The sequence below is a fragment of the Galleria mellonella genome, unplaced genomic scaffold (assembly GCF_026898425.1).
Source record: "Galleria mellonella isolate WM207_F2 unplaced genomic scaffold, CSIRO_AGI_GalMel_v1 utg855, whole genome shotgun sequence".
Classification (NCBI taxonomy): Eukaryota; Metazoa; Arthropoda; class Insecta; order Lepidoptera; family Pyralidae; genus Galleria; species Galleria mellonella.
The window spans coordinates 348536-360640 of record NW_026442164.1 but is presented as its reverse complement, the minus strand read 5'-3'; the positions used below and the strand labels follow the sequence as shown (position 1 = coordinate 360640).

Sequence of the window (12105 nt, the reverse complement as noted above, 5' to 3'; positions counted from 1 at the left end):
TTTATGAAGGTATTAGGTACGTGATTATAATTTAAGTATATAAAACAATATAAGACCGGTTTCATGGAGAGTTCCAGTCAGAATGATATACAGGTACTACAAAGGAGCAAGCAACGCCGCGGGAAACAGCTAGTTACAAATATAAATAGAATATACTCTCTTTATAACGTTAGTTTATCTCATAAATTAAAAACCTATCCAATCTGCCAGAGACAAATTAGTATCTATGAAAATTATTTCACCGAAAAAAGGCCCGTCTCAGTCTCTGCACGTACCAGCAACTTTTTGCTATTACAATAAAATAAAGTTTAATTAAAACAGTATAACAAAACTTGAACTTTGATCTTTTTACAAAGAAGTATTAACAAGATCTGTATTCATAAACTTCAAACAGCTGCACAACTTCTGGTCACGTTTGAGGAAACTTCTGGGTTTCTTCAAAATACATTGTTTTCTCGCTGATCCTCTGGATTTGTTCGAAACATTTTAATACAAATCGTTAGTTTAATCGTTTAATTGTTATATGTAACTTCTTTAAAGCGATTTACAAAAAGAGAATGTCTCAATTTGTCTGTATTATACGTTTATTATATGTGTCTTCTTCAATTCAGAACCGATTTCGTTAATTATTTTTACATTATAATTAAAGTTTACTTCACTAATGCAAATTATGTTATTTTTCTTAGTTGAGACAAAACCATGCTTCATTCCCTTAATCATTAGTAGTGTATCAATGTATTCCCTTTGTCCTATAGACTCATATTCTTCAAACCAGAGGAAGACTTTGTACAAAAGTCGTTTGCTTGGACACCTCTGTCTCATTCGTGTTTCTTCCGTAAGCCAGTCGTGTTTGCATGGCTGTGCTTCGGTTCGAAGGGTGGGATATAACAGTGACAAGGTACAGAGGAATGACACCTGAGTCCTCAGGAATGGCAACGCATCGGAAGTATCATGTGAGAAACAGTATACTCTGTTATGTCCATGGTACTGCTCATGTCTATAGGCGACGGTTACCACTTTCCATCAGCTGGACAGTCAGCTTGTTTGCTATTCTAAGCTGCATAAAAAAAGTCATGTGAAAAAACACCCAGGGAGTCGGCAAACCGTTGAAAGTAGAACATTCTATTTTTGGTTGATCGTATTCGTGGACCATACTGTCCTTGTGTTCACACAGGATAGTGGAATCACATGTTATGCTAATAAAAAATACGTCTTACGACATTCTAGAAATGAAAATTCTAGGAATGGACATATAAATTCCAGCTACACCACCGCACAGGGTATTTGCGAATAATAACAACTAATTATTGTCTACCAATCTCCCAGTGGATCATTGTCCTAAAGCGTCGTGTACACGAGCGGGAGAACGCAAATTGCCCCGTGGGGGGCGTGGGGTCATAAACATCGCGGCTCTAATTACTCGCTAACTCTTGCGCACAGCACCAGCGCTTGCGCACACTGATTGTATAAGGCTACGTTTATAAAGTATTGCTCGTTGAGATTATCTATTATGCTCCCAATATTGTTTATTTTTTATTTACAGAGACAAAACGGTTTCGATAAATACAATTTTTATATACTATTACGATTTTGAGAGTTTTCATAGTATTACATTTTATATGGTCATATGGTCCCGGCAAAGAACAGGTCACCCTTCCATTTCTGAGGGTGTCGTAAGTGACAACTAAGGGAGGGCGAGGGATGGGCAGCACTCTTAAATCATCTCTAAAGATGATGATGAAGGAGATCTATATTTGACAGCAGACAATTAAAAAAATTTAATTGATCACCATTAGAAGCTTTTCAATGTATTTATTATAAAAAAAGGGTTTTTTAACCTTGAAAATTCTATAGTTTTCTTTCAACTTCTCAAAGGTTTACTGTAAGAGATCCCTCTATGTGATAAGTCCGCCATTACCATAGGGAACGATATTTCAAATTTAGCTATATATATATATATATATATATATATATATATATATATATATATATATATATATATATATATATATATATATATATATATATATATATGGACAGAAAAACTAACGAATAAAGAAGTCCTGAAAAGAGTGAACGAGAAAAGAACATTAATTAAAATAATCTATTATTTTATATATTTGCTAGAAGAGGCAAAATGCTGGGCCACCTTATACGACATGACGATTTTTTTAAGAGCATAGTAGAAGGAAAAATAGAGAGCAAAAGAGGAAGAGGAAGACCGAGGAATAACTACATGGGACAGATAAAAGAAACACTAGGTGTCAGGTCGTATAGGGAGGTCAAGGATATGGCCTGGGATAGAGCTGGCTGGAAGAAGATGCATGAATTAGTTGCACCGACAAGAGGAAACTCTTAAATGAAAAGAAGATATATAATACTTATAGGACATTTGTTCATCCACCAGTGTATACCAACCTTAAGGCTAGAGCATATTGATCGATGAGCCACGAGCAGGGTCATCCTTATATGGCAACTTAATAACCGTTCCATTTACTACTGCATTCTGATCGATAAACCACAATTTCACCTCGACTCAACATTTATGAGTGCAATGTTGCTATATATCTGACTCTTAGGTTATATAGATAGAGTATCAAGCCTCAAAAACGCGTCAACTTTTTGTCAGCTAATTGTCGAATTAGCTGACTTGTATTTTTCATTGATGTTCTTTGTATTGTATTGTAAATTTTTTTATTGTACATAATTTATTAGATACATTAAAAGATACAAGAAAATATACAATGGCGGACTTATCCAATAAAGGGATCTCTTACAGTCAACCTTTGAGAAGCTGAAAGAAAACTGTAGAATGTACAAGGGTAAAAACCGTACAGTTAAAGATTAACTAAATAATATCCGGTAAAAATTGAATATATATATATATATATATATATATATATATATATTGATATCTCTATATTTAATTATTTAATAAACAACATGAGTTTTTACGCATTAAAAAGGTGCAGAATTTATAAGACAAACTGGAGTCCACGACCATCGGAAAGCGAGGCGGTGTGTTAGTGGTTTACCACTAAAGTCATTGATAATTAACATTGCCGTGTACTCCCGGCATAGAAGGGCCAACTTTTTCTTTCCCATGCGTGTCGTAAGTGACAACTAGGGGTAGTTAATGGTCGAGAAAGGGGCAGCAGCGTCTCTCTTAAAACATCACTAAAGCCAAACTGCGTTTGCCAACCCGCTTGCAAAAATGGCATATACTGGCAAAACTCCCCAAAAAATCAAGATTAAAAAAGAACAGTACATACTAATACCTACAGATGGCGCTTTTATTATTATTTCTTTTTGTTATTTTAAAGGTTTAAGTTATCAGGTTATTGTACTTATCGGTATTTTATTATATTCTCTAATGCAATTGCTTAGTGCACTCCACTATTAACTAGAGATACTAGATAAAACGTCTAAGTACACTTTTATGTTCATGCTATAAAATGGCGAATATGTCCCATCAATTCGAGAGCACGTGTGCTGCTAAAAGCTTAAAGGAGGCAGACCACACGCTGAAGAAAATATGACTGTCTCTGCTGCTGATAGCCAGTATATTAAAGCTAGATTTAAACATACGGTTTGGTATGAGTCGATGATACTTTGCTTCAACTGTAAGTCGGTTAAATGTAAAAGAAGTGTATAACTTCTATTAATTGATACAATGCCAAATTTAGTGAAATAATCTTATTTTCTTTTTAAGAAAACAATGTAATTTTTATTTATTAAATAATATAATACTTTTTGAATTTTCAAAAATTTTATATTTTATTTTTAAGTTTGATCTGTAATAAAACAAACTATAATTGTGATTAAATTAGTAGATCTTTTCCATTTTCTTTAAACTACAAAAGTGGTAACAAGCATACATCCCGTCTGATGGTAAACGATTACTGGAGCCTATGGACGCCTGCAACACTAGATAGTATACTGAAGTATCTCTTTTTAAAGAACCCAAATTCGCATTATACCAGAGGGAGACTTTGTACAAAAGTCGATTGCTTGGGTACCTCTATCCCATTTGTGTTTCTACCGTGAAGCAGTTGTGTTTGCATGGCTGTGTTTCGGTTTGAAGGGTGGGATATGGCGTGAATTTACTGGGTACAGAGGAATAACACCTGTGTCCTCAGGAATGGTAACGCATGGGGGGTATCATGGGTATCATTATACTGGTATGGTATCAGTATACTCTGTTATGTCCATGGTACTGCTCATGTCTATAGGCGACGATTACCACTTTCCATTAAGTGGGCCGTCAGCTTGTTTGCTATTCTAAGCTGTATAAAAAAAAGCATTTAATTGCAAAATTATATAAAAAAAATTAGAACTTTCTTCCTTTTAGATGTTGGTTAAAATATGTTTTTCTGTCATGGCATTAGTATGAAATGCTTTATTTTTTATGTGTGTTTACATACGGAATTTTATTATAAAAAAGCGACAATGCATTGCGTCGCGTATTTGTACAAGGGTCGTGTAACGTGAACAATGCTATCATTACTCACTGTACAGAACGCTCGTTATTGTTTTAATAAACAAAGAAATTGTTTGAAACGACCCTGATAAAAATAGTCCATGGCCTTTTCTATGGCAAATAACACGCAAAAGCGTGCGGCTTAGTATAGTATTTTTATTTTTCAAATTATGGTTTTTTAATACTTAAAATGGTAAACAAGCTGATAGCTCATCCGATGGAAAATCATAACCGTCGTCTATAAACACGAACAATACCACGAAAATCAAAGGATATACTGTGACACCCATGGTAACGTTCATACGTTGCCATTTCAGAGAACTATGGTGTTATACTTCCATACTTTATAATTTTCCTGCCCTATCACATCTTTCATACTGAATCACAGCCACATAAACACAGCTACTTGGATTTGGTTTCGAGGGGGGGGGGGTTAATGCGGAATACTAGTCCCATTGTTAACAATATACCCTGTCAGGTCGACCTCCACGTAGCTACCCCTGGAAACCATCATGCTGAATTCTAGGTGTATTTGTCACGATGGGCTAACTGACCTGCCTTTTCATCCTCACCTATTATCCGTCACTGGTGTCCCGTATACCGCTAGCGCAGACGGGGCCACAATTCCATTATCATCCATAAAAAAAAGCTACTTCAAATTTTCCATCTCTTGTCTCTTTACTAAAAAAAAATACAGTCAGCTTGATATTCTGTAATGTTTGCTATATTATAACAAATTACTTGAGTACTGTCCTTCATTGACACGTGAAGATTTGGAGTCAAAGTACTCAATAGTTAGATTATCATACCTAACCATTTAAACCGGGGGAAGGGATTGTTAGTAATGGGGAGGTTAGTCTCCATTGCTATCAATTCACCCTATCAGGTCGAACTCCACGCGGTTCCCCCTGGAAACCATCGTGCTGAATTCCAGATGTATTCGTCACGAAAAGCTAACTGACCTGCTTTTTCATCCTCACCTATCATCCTTCACTGATGCCTCTCCAACGTATACCGTTAGCGCAGGCGGGGTCACCATTCCATTATCATCCATTAAAATAAATTTAAAAAAAAAACCATTTAAACCTAAGTGGAGTATGCAAGAAAGCAGCTATTAATACTAACTTAGAAGTATATTATCGGTTTTGTACAAAGTTTTTTTTTTAGTCGACATATTAATATATTAACATTTCTATTAATACACTTTAATTTCACACAAAAGTCCAATATGAAAAATAAACATTTTAATTCTAGTGATTTGCATTCTGTCAATGATAGTAAGTAATTCATAAATCATAATTAATTCTGTTTAGGCAACACGCAATTTGCGATAATAGAGCGACCAAAAACATCATTAGAAAGCTTGCAAATTAATGAATGTATAAAATAATTAAAAGCCAATGACTACGCATAAATAAATAGTATCAACAGCACAGCACTGGCAAGAGAACCAACCGATTATACTAAATAACACTCAAATAAAATTTATTCCATGACATTTAAAAGTAACACATGTACATTGCTGCATTAATCCTTCAAGAACTATATAAGGGTCGTTAAAAACGGGTAATGTAGAAAACAATATTAGGCTTAAATAAATTAAACGTTTCATTATTGTTATTGGTGGCGGCAATTGTAACGCAATTTCATTACCGTGAATCACGGTATGACCTCACTACTCGGTTGAGAGCACTCGTTCTATAAAAAAAAAGGCTTAATGAACATTGATTATTGAAGAAAAAATAACCGGAGCACACATTCATTGAGCGTGGGTCTGACGGAACATTGACACACATCGACTCGATAACCCCTGACATTAGACAAGACATCACTATACGCTCTTGTGGATGATATTTTCTCGTCATGTTCCGTTTAAGTATAGACAACGTTATTAAGAAGTGATGTAGATATGACAGTAGCACTTTTAAATGTGAAACGCCTGGGAATTAGTACAAAATAATTCAGCGCGAACTTTTGTTTGGAGTTCGTTGCTTTGTTTAATTTGATGTGGCTCTTGAAACTTTGTTTCTTCAACAAAGTTTCATTAGAAGGTACGAGTATAAAACAATACTATCAACTGGCTAACGATTATACTACCGGTAGCTTGCGACTTCAACCGCGTGATATCCATTACACTACAATCTCAATTGCATCATTAGATATTCATTATCATCATTATTATCAACCGTTAACTGTCCACTGCTGAGCACAAGCCTCCCCATAAAAGGAGTTTTGCCAAAAATTGCCATATTTGGCAGGCAAATTGGAATCCGTAGGCTTTGGTGATGTTTTTAAAGAGACATAGCTGCGAATCCCTTGACCATTAAATTTCTTTAGTCACTTTTTACGACATCCACGGGAATAGAAGTGGTGGCCTTTTCTATGATAGAACCACAGTCATTGCTATACGTATGCAAAAATAAATAAGCATGTTCATATTTTTACATATTTGCTAAAGTTCTATCATCATTATCATCATCAATCAATCATCGCCCAATTGGCATACATATAATCTTTACACAGAAGATCACAGTCTCCTTTTTATCTATGTCATGAAGACTAAGTAGCAAATATAGCTAGCAATAATATATTAATAAGGCTTCCTATTTTACGAAATGTTACAATTGATTTGAAATATAAAGTCAGAAGCACCATAACATTTGCAGAAAGACAAACTCTTTGTGGACTTGCCAGACGTGCCAGAGATAGCATTACTGATTTTAATTAAAGTTACTGTACTAACAATTCGCATGAAGCTTTTATTGTTACTTTCCACAGACAACAGGGAATCATGACTGCTAAATTGACCGTTAACTCTGACCTAATTCGGTGATTAGTCTGAGAAATCGCTCACAAATTGATTAGGCACTTTCAAGCGGTCATAATATGAACTCAAAGCAGATTTCGCGACCCAATCGCGTGGAAGCCATGAACGTCTTTTCTCCAATGATTGAGTTTGAATAAAAGATGTTTGGTATAAAGATAAATTTACATTAAATTTATGTTAAATGATAGTGTCGGTCTATATGATACTAAAAACTAACCTGTATTATTTATACAAAATGAGCTAACTGAAATGAGTTGACTTTGATGACAATGAGCATTTTCAATGCAATCCAACGACTTAACAATACTGCACTAATATGTATTCAATTTACGCTAATTAATCAATCTTCAAATATTACGATGCTATAATAAGACAATGAGACAGTTAGACAGACGTTCGTTTTGTGTTGATAAAATTGTATTTTGACCTTTTGGTAAAAGAGTGTATACTTGGCATCTTTAGGTGCTTAGTGATGTTGATAAAAATGATTAATTTATAATAAAGAACAAGACATCATGATTTATTCTCGTCGTTGAAAGCATTAAAGAAAAAAGAAAAGCCCGGTATATCGATATTTATAGTACACCACTAAAATTTGCTAATACGAGATTGAAAAAAGAAACTAACACAAAGCGTCAGGCAGTCTGCAGTCAGACTCGCTGTTGTACAAAATCAAATATGAACGAACGAACGAAATCGCCATGCAAATTGTAACATTACACTGTCGTTTTAAAGGCTAAGAGAAACGCAAAATGAAACTTGTTCTATGTTTATTTTCTTGCTGTAAGTAAGCAAATTTAAACCTGGGTCACTTAAGAGTAAAAAAGAAAAACAAATTGGATGAACTACGTCATTGAAGTAAAACCGGTAAAAAGGAATTTCAGTCTTACTACCCAAATACTCAAGACTGAATTATTAATGAAGATGAAAATTAAATAGCTTATACGGGACTGAACAAACATTCAACTAGGGTCAGTTTTAATTAAAACAAAGTTGATATTGAATTTTTGCTCATTAAGCCTTCAGAATAAATTATAAAAGATCTCTACAGATCTCTATAATACCTTAATTGTAAGAGTTTGGTTTATTTTTGGCTAACTTTTAAATAGTATCATAATCATCTAGCTATTTAGCATCGTGATCAGTTTTAAATATAGAATTTTGTTAAATAATAAAGTTAAAAAATCATCACTTCACTTCAACATGAATTCCTAAACGAATTTTTCTCGAATAAAGGAACATATGAAAAACAAACTAATATTATATCTTCTACAAGCGCAATTTCAAAAGCAAGATCGTTAACGTTTAAAGCATTTTACCGAAACTCGGCTGTGTTCATTGTAGAATCGCTAATATCTTTGATGACAGGCCTAAGTGATATTTAAATACGGGCTACCATCGTTTCTTTTCAATAAAATTATGCTTACGGCCTTTATGGAACATTCAATGGAGTATAATCACAGTCGTATGTTTTGAGCGGGTGTATTGTAACTCAGGTTGTATTGGATAGTTATACAGTCTTAATATTTCTAGTTATTTTATGGTGAAAGTTTTGGCTACTTTTTTATGCAACTTGGAATGGCAAACAAGCTAACGGCCCACCTGATGGAAAGTAGTAACCGTCGCCAATAGACATAAATAGTACCACAAAAATAACAAAGATGATACCCCCATTAGTTGCCATTCCTGAGGACTATGGTGTTATGCCTCTGTACAATGTAATTTCAATGCTATATCCTGCATTTCTTTTCTTGCCATCCCTTCCTTTCCCGTCAGTGTCGTAAGAGGCGATTAAGAAAACAATGGTCTAGGGACAGGCAGCAGCAATCCTATTAAAACGTCACCAAAAACCTAATTGCCAACTTACGTGCTATGCGTGGCAACTACTGGCAGAAACCATCCAATTGTAAACTAACATAATGGACGGCCCTGTTTCTTATGGTAGTCTATGGGCAGGCCTATTCTCTGCAGTGGACAGTTAATGGATGATATGAACAAATTAATAAATCACCAACATCATAGTAGATCGATTTTTTTAAAGTAATATATAGCTAATATTATTTCCTGATAGATTTCCATAGGTCAAAATAATTTTTAAACTTTTTGAATAATATGTCCTTTAGAAATAAAAATAAAATCTACCCTCTATGTAGCATAAAATATAGTTTTAGATTTATATTAGTCCATATTAATATTCAGAATGGAATCAATTCAAATAATGTCACAGATTTTAATATGCAAATATTTATTTGAACCCTTACACGAAACAATTCACGTTATTCAATCTTCTTATAATCAATCATGTATTCATATTTGTGGGATTTATAAACATTGGAACAAACCTTTCCATACAGCTGTGACAAATAAATGCAATAAAATTTCAAAACCCTGACACAACGCTCATCTCGACAGTTCTCCTTTGTCATCCATTCGAATGAATGACTGAATAGTGAACCGATACTTTTCTCATACATTTATCTATCTGGATATTTGTAATAGACTATTTATTCTCTCTTGTAAAACTCTCAGCAGAACGATTTGCTCATTGCAATATTTTACAGCGTCGTTGGTTTTTACATCAGCTACTACCAGTAGAAATGCTTACAGAACAACTCAAAGGGTTGTAATAACGATAAGGATTCTAAATTACAAGATATTTGATTGCTTAATATTATTTCGGTTCCTGATGCAGGAGTTATAATAACCATTAATATCGTATATTTATTTACATTAGTACAGTGCCTCAAGGTGCAGCGTATCGTCTTACACTGTCACGTAAAGCACTGTTCTCCCCCTGAAGAGGACTTTCGGATGTAGTCGGAAACAACAGACATAGTAAATTAATTACATGTTTAATTATTTCTCAAAACCTTTACTATCAAAAACTTCTTCGTTCATTTGATACTTAATAAATTTGAGTTATAAAAATATGTCCAAATTTGCGATTAAAATAATTTTAAACATTGTATTTTGGCTGTTATTTATTATTTTTCGGTTTGAAAGACTAGACGCAGATGGCTCGGGCATTACCAACAGATTTACGTCAATGAACGAAAACAAAATAGCTCTCACAATGAAACCAGCTGATTGTCTCGATTTTGCCCGCACAAACACGTTATCTCCCGTTCCGTGGAAATTATAAATAACCTGTAATTACTCAGGAAAAGTGGTACATTTCCAATAATTAAAGGATGAATGAGTTTTTAGAATCGGTTCAGTGATTCCATAGAATTTGTAATGAATATGTAGATTTATTTTTTATTATACCTCTTATGGCCGTGTGGTCCCGGCGTAGAACAAGCCACATCTTCCTTTCCCATGGATGTCGAAAGAGACTAAGGGAGGGCAAATGATGAGCAGCAGCGTCCCTCTTAAAATCTCTAAAACCTGACTGCGGTTGCCAATTCGCCTGTCCAGCGTGGCAACTACTGGCTATCGCTTTAATTTGCCTTGATTTTTTTTATACAACTTAGAATGGCAAACAAGCTAACGGCCCACCTGATGGGAAGTAATAACCGTCGCCTATAGACATGAGCAGTACCATAAACATAACAGAGTATACTGTTTCGCCCATGATACCCCCCATGCGTTGCCATTCCTGAGGACTCAGGTGTTATACCTCTGTACCAAGTAAATTCACGCCATATCCCACCCTTCAAACCGAAACACAGCCATGCAAACACAGCTGCTTCACGGTTGAAACACGAATGGGACAGAGGTATCCAAGACTTTTGTACAAAGTCTCCCTCTTGATGTTTACTACATGTTATTTACTATATTTATTTAGTATATTTATATTTATGTACTATTATTTATAATATGTATGTTTATATGATTTAAGGTTATTTTTATATAAATGATATTTAGAATAATATGCATTTTATTTGGTTACTTTTTTTTGTATTACTGTGTCTGATTTGCTCCATCTACCTTTCTCCCTTCATCTATTATTTATGCCAGATTGTTTGTAAGAGATTCCTTTTAGCGATAAGCCCGCATTACCTATATATATATATGAATACTCCTTGTGTACGTCTCTTTTGAGCGCAATAAAGTGTTTATTAGTATTATAATAAAATAAAACTCGGTCTCAAAGTAGGTGCTGAAAACTTTTCTAGACCGATAGATCTGGTCTCATTAATTTTGAACCAACATACAATAGCTGCCAAACAGGAGATCCCGTCTGAATACGGCCGCACACTTAGTTTACCTCGCGCGAGCTTGTTTTTTAAGCCTCTTGTTTTGCTCTCTCACAATGAATGAATAAAACAATTTTACCTGAAACAAAAACGAAACAAATGTTTAATCCGCTGAGTGGTTTTGCATTTTAATTAAATTTCCCAGGGCCTCTCGCCAAGAATAGGATTTATTAATAGCATTTTTTATATTATTAGCATTAATTAAGAAAGTAATTAATTTAACGCGAACACTTCACGTCTTGTTGTATTCGAGATAATACTCTCACATTCGTTTATTATATTAAATAACAATAATTTAATCCAGATACTGACAGACCCATATAAAATGTTACATGATAAATATAATATCATTTATGATTTGGATTAAAATTAACTGTTCTCAATATTTAATTATCAGGCAGTACACGGAATTGTTCCCGGATAGCTTTAATATAGTATTGCTACAATCTGCATTTCTGTGACGAAAACTTGCTGTTTATATTTTCTTAAAACATGTTTCATTAGTATATACGGAAAGCATCATTATATTGAATTCGTACAGTAGCTCCTCCTATAAAAGTTAGTGGTAGTCCAAAGTTGACTTGTGTAAAAGTTTGTAC

The 12105-nt window shown here is 34.2% G+C and overlaps 1 protein-coding gene across 2 annotated transcripts in view; it reads right to left on the bottom strand.

Moving 5' to 3' along the window:
- LOC113513277 (rho GTPase-activating protein 7) overlaps positions 1-12105 on the bottom strand; it is a 422365-nt gene that overhangs the window by 192412 nt on the left and 217848 nt on the right. The window lies entirely within an intron of this gene.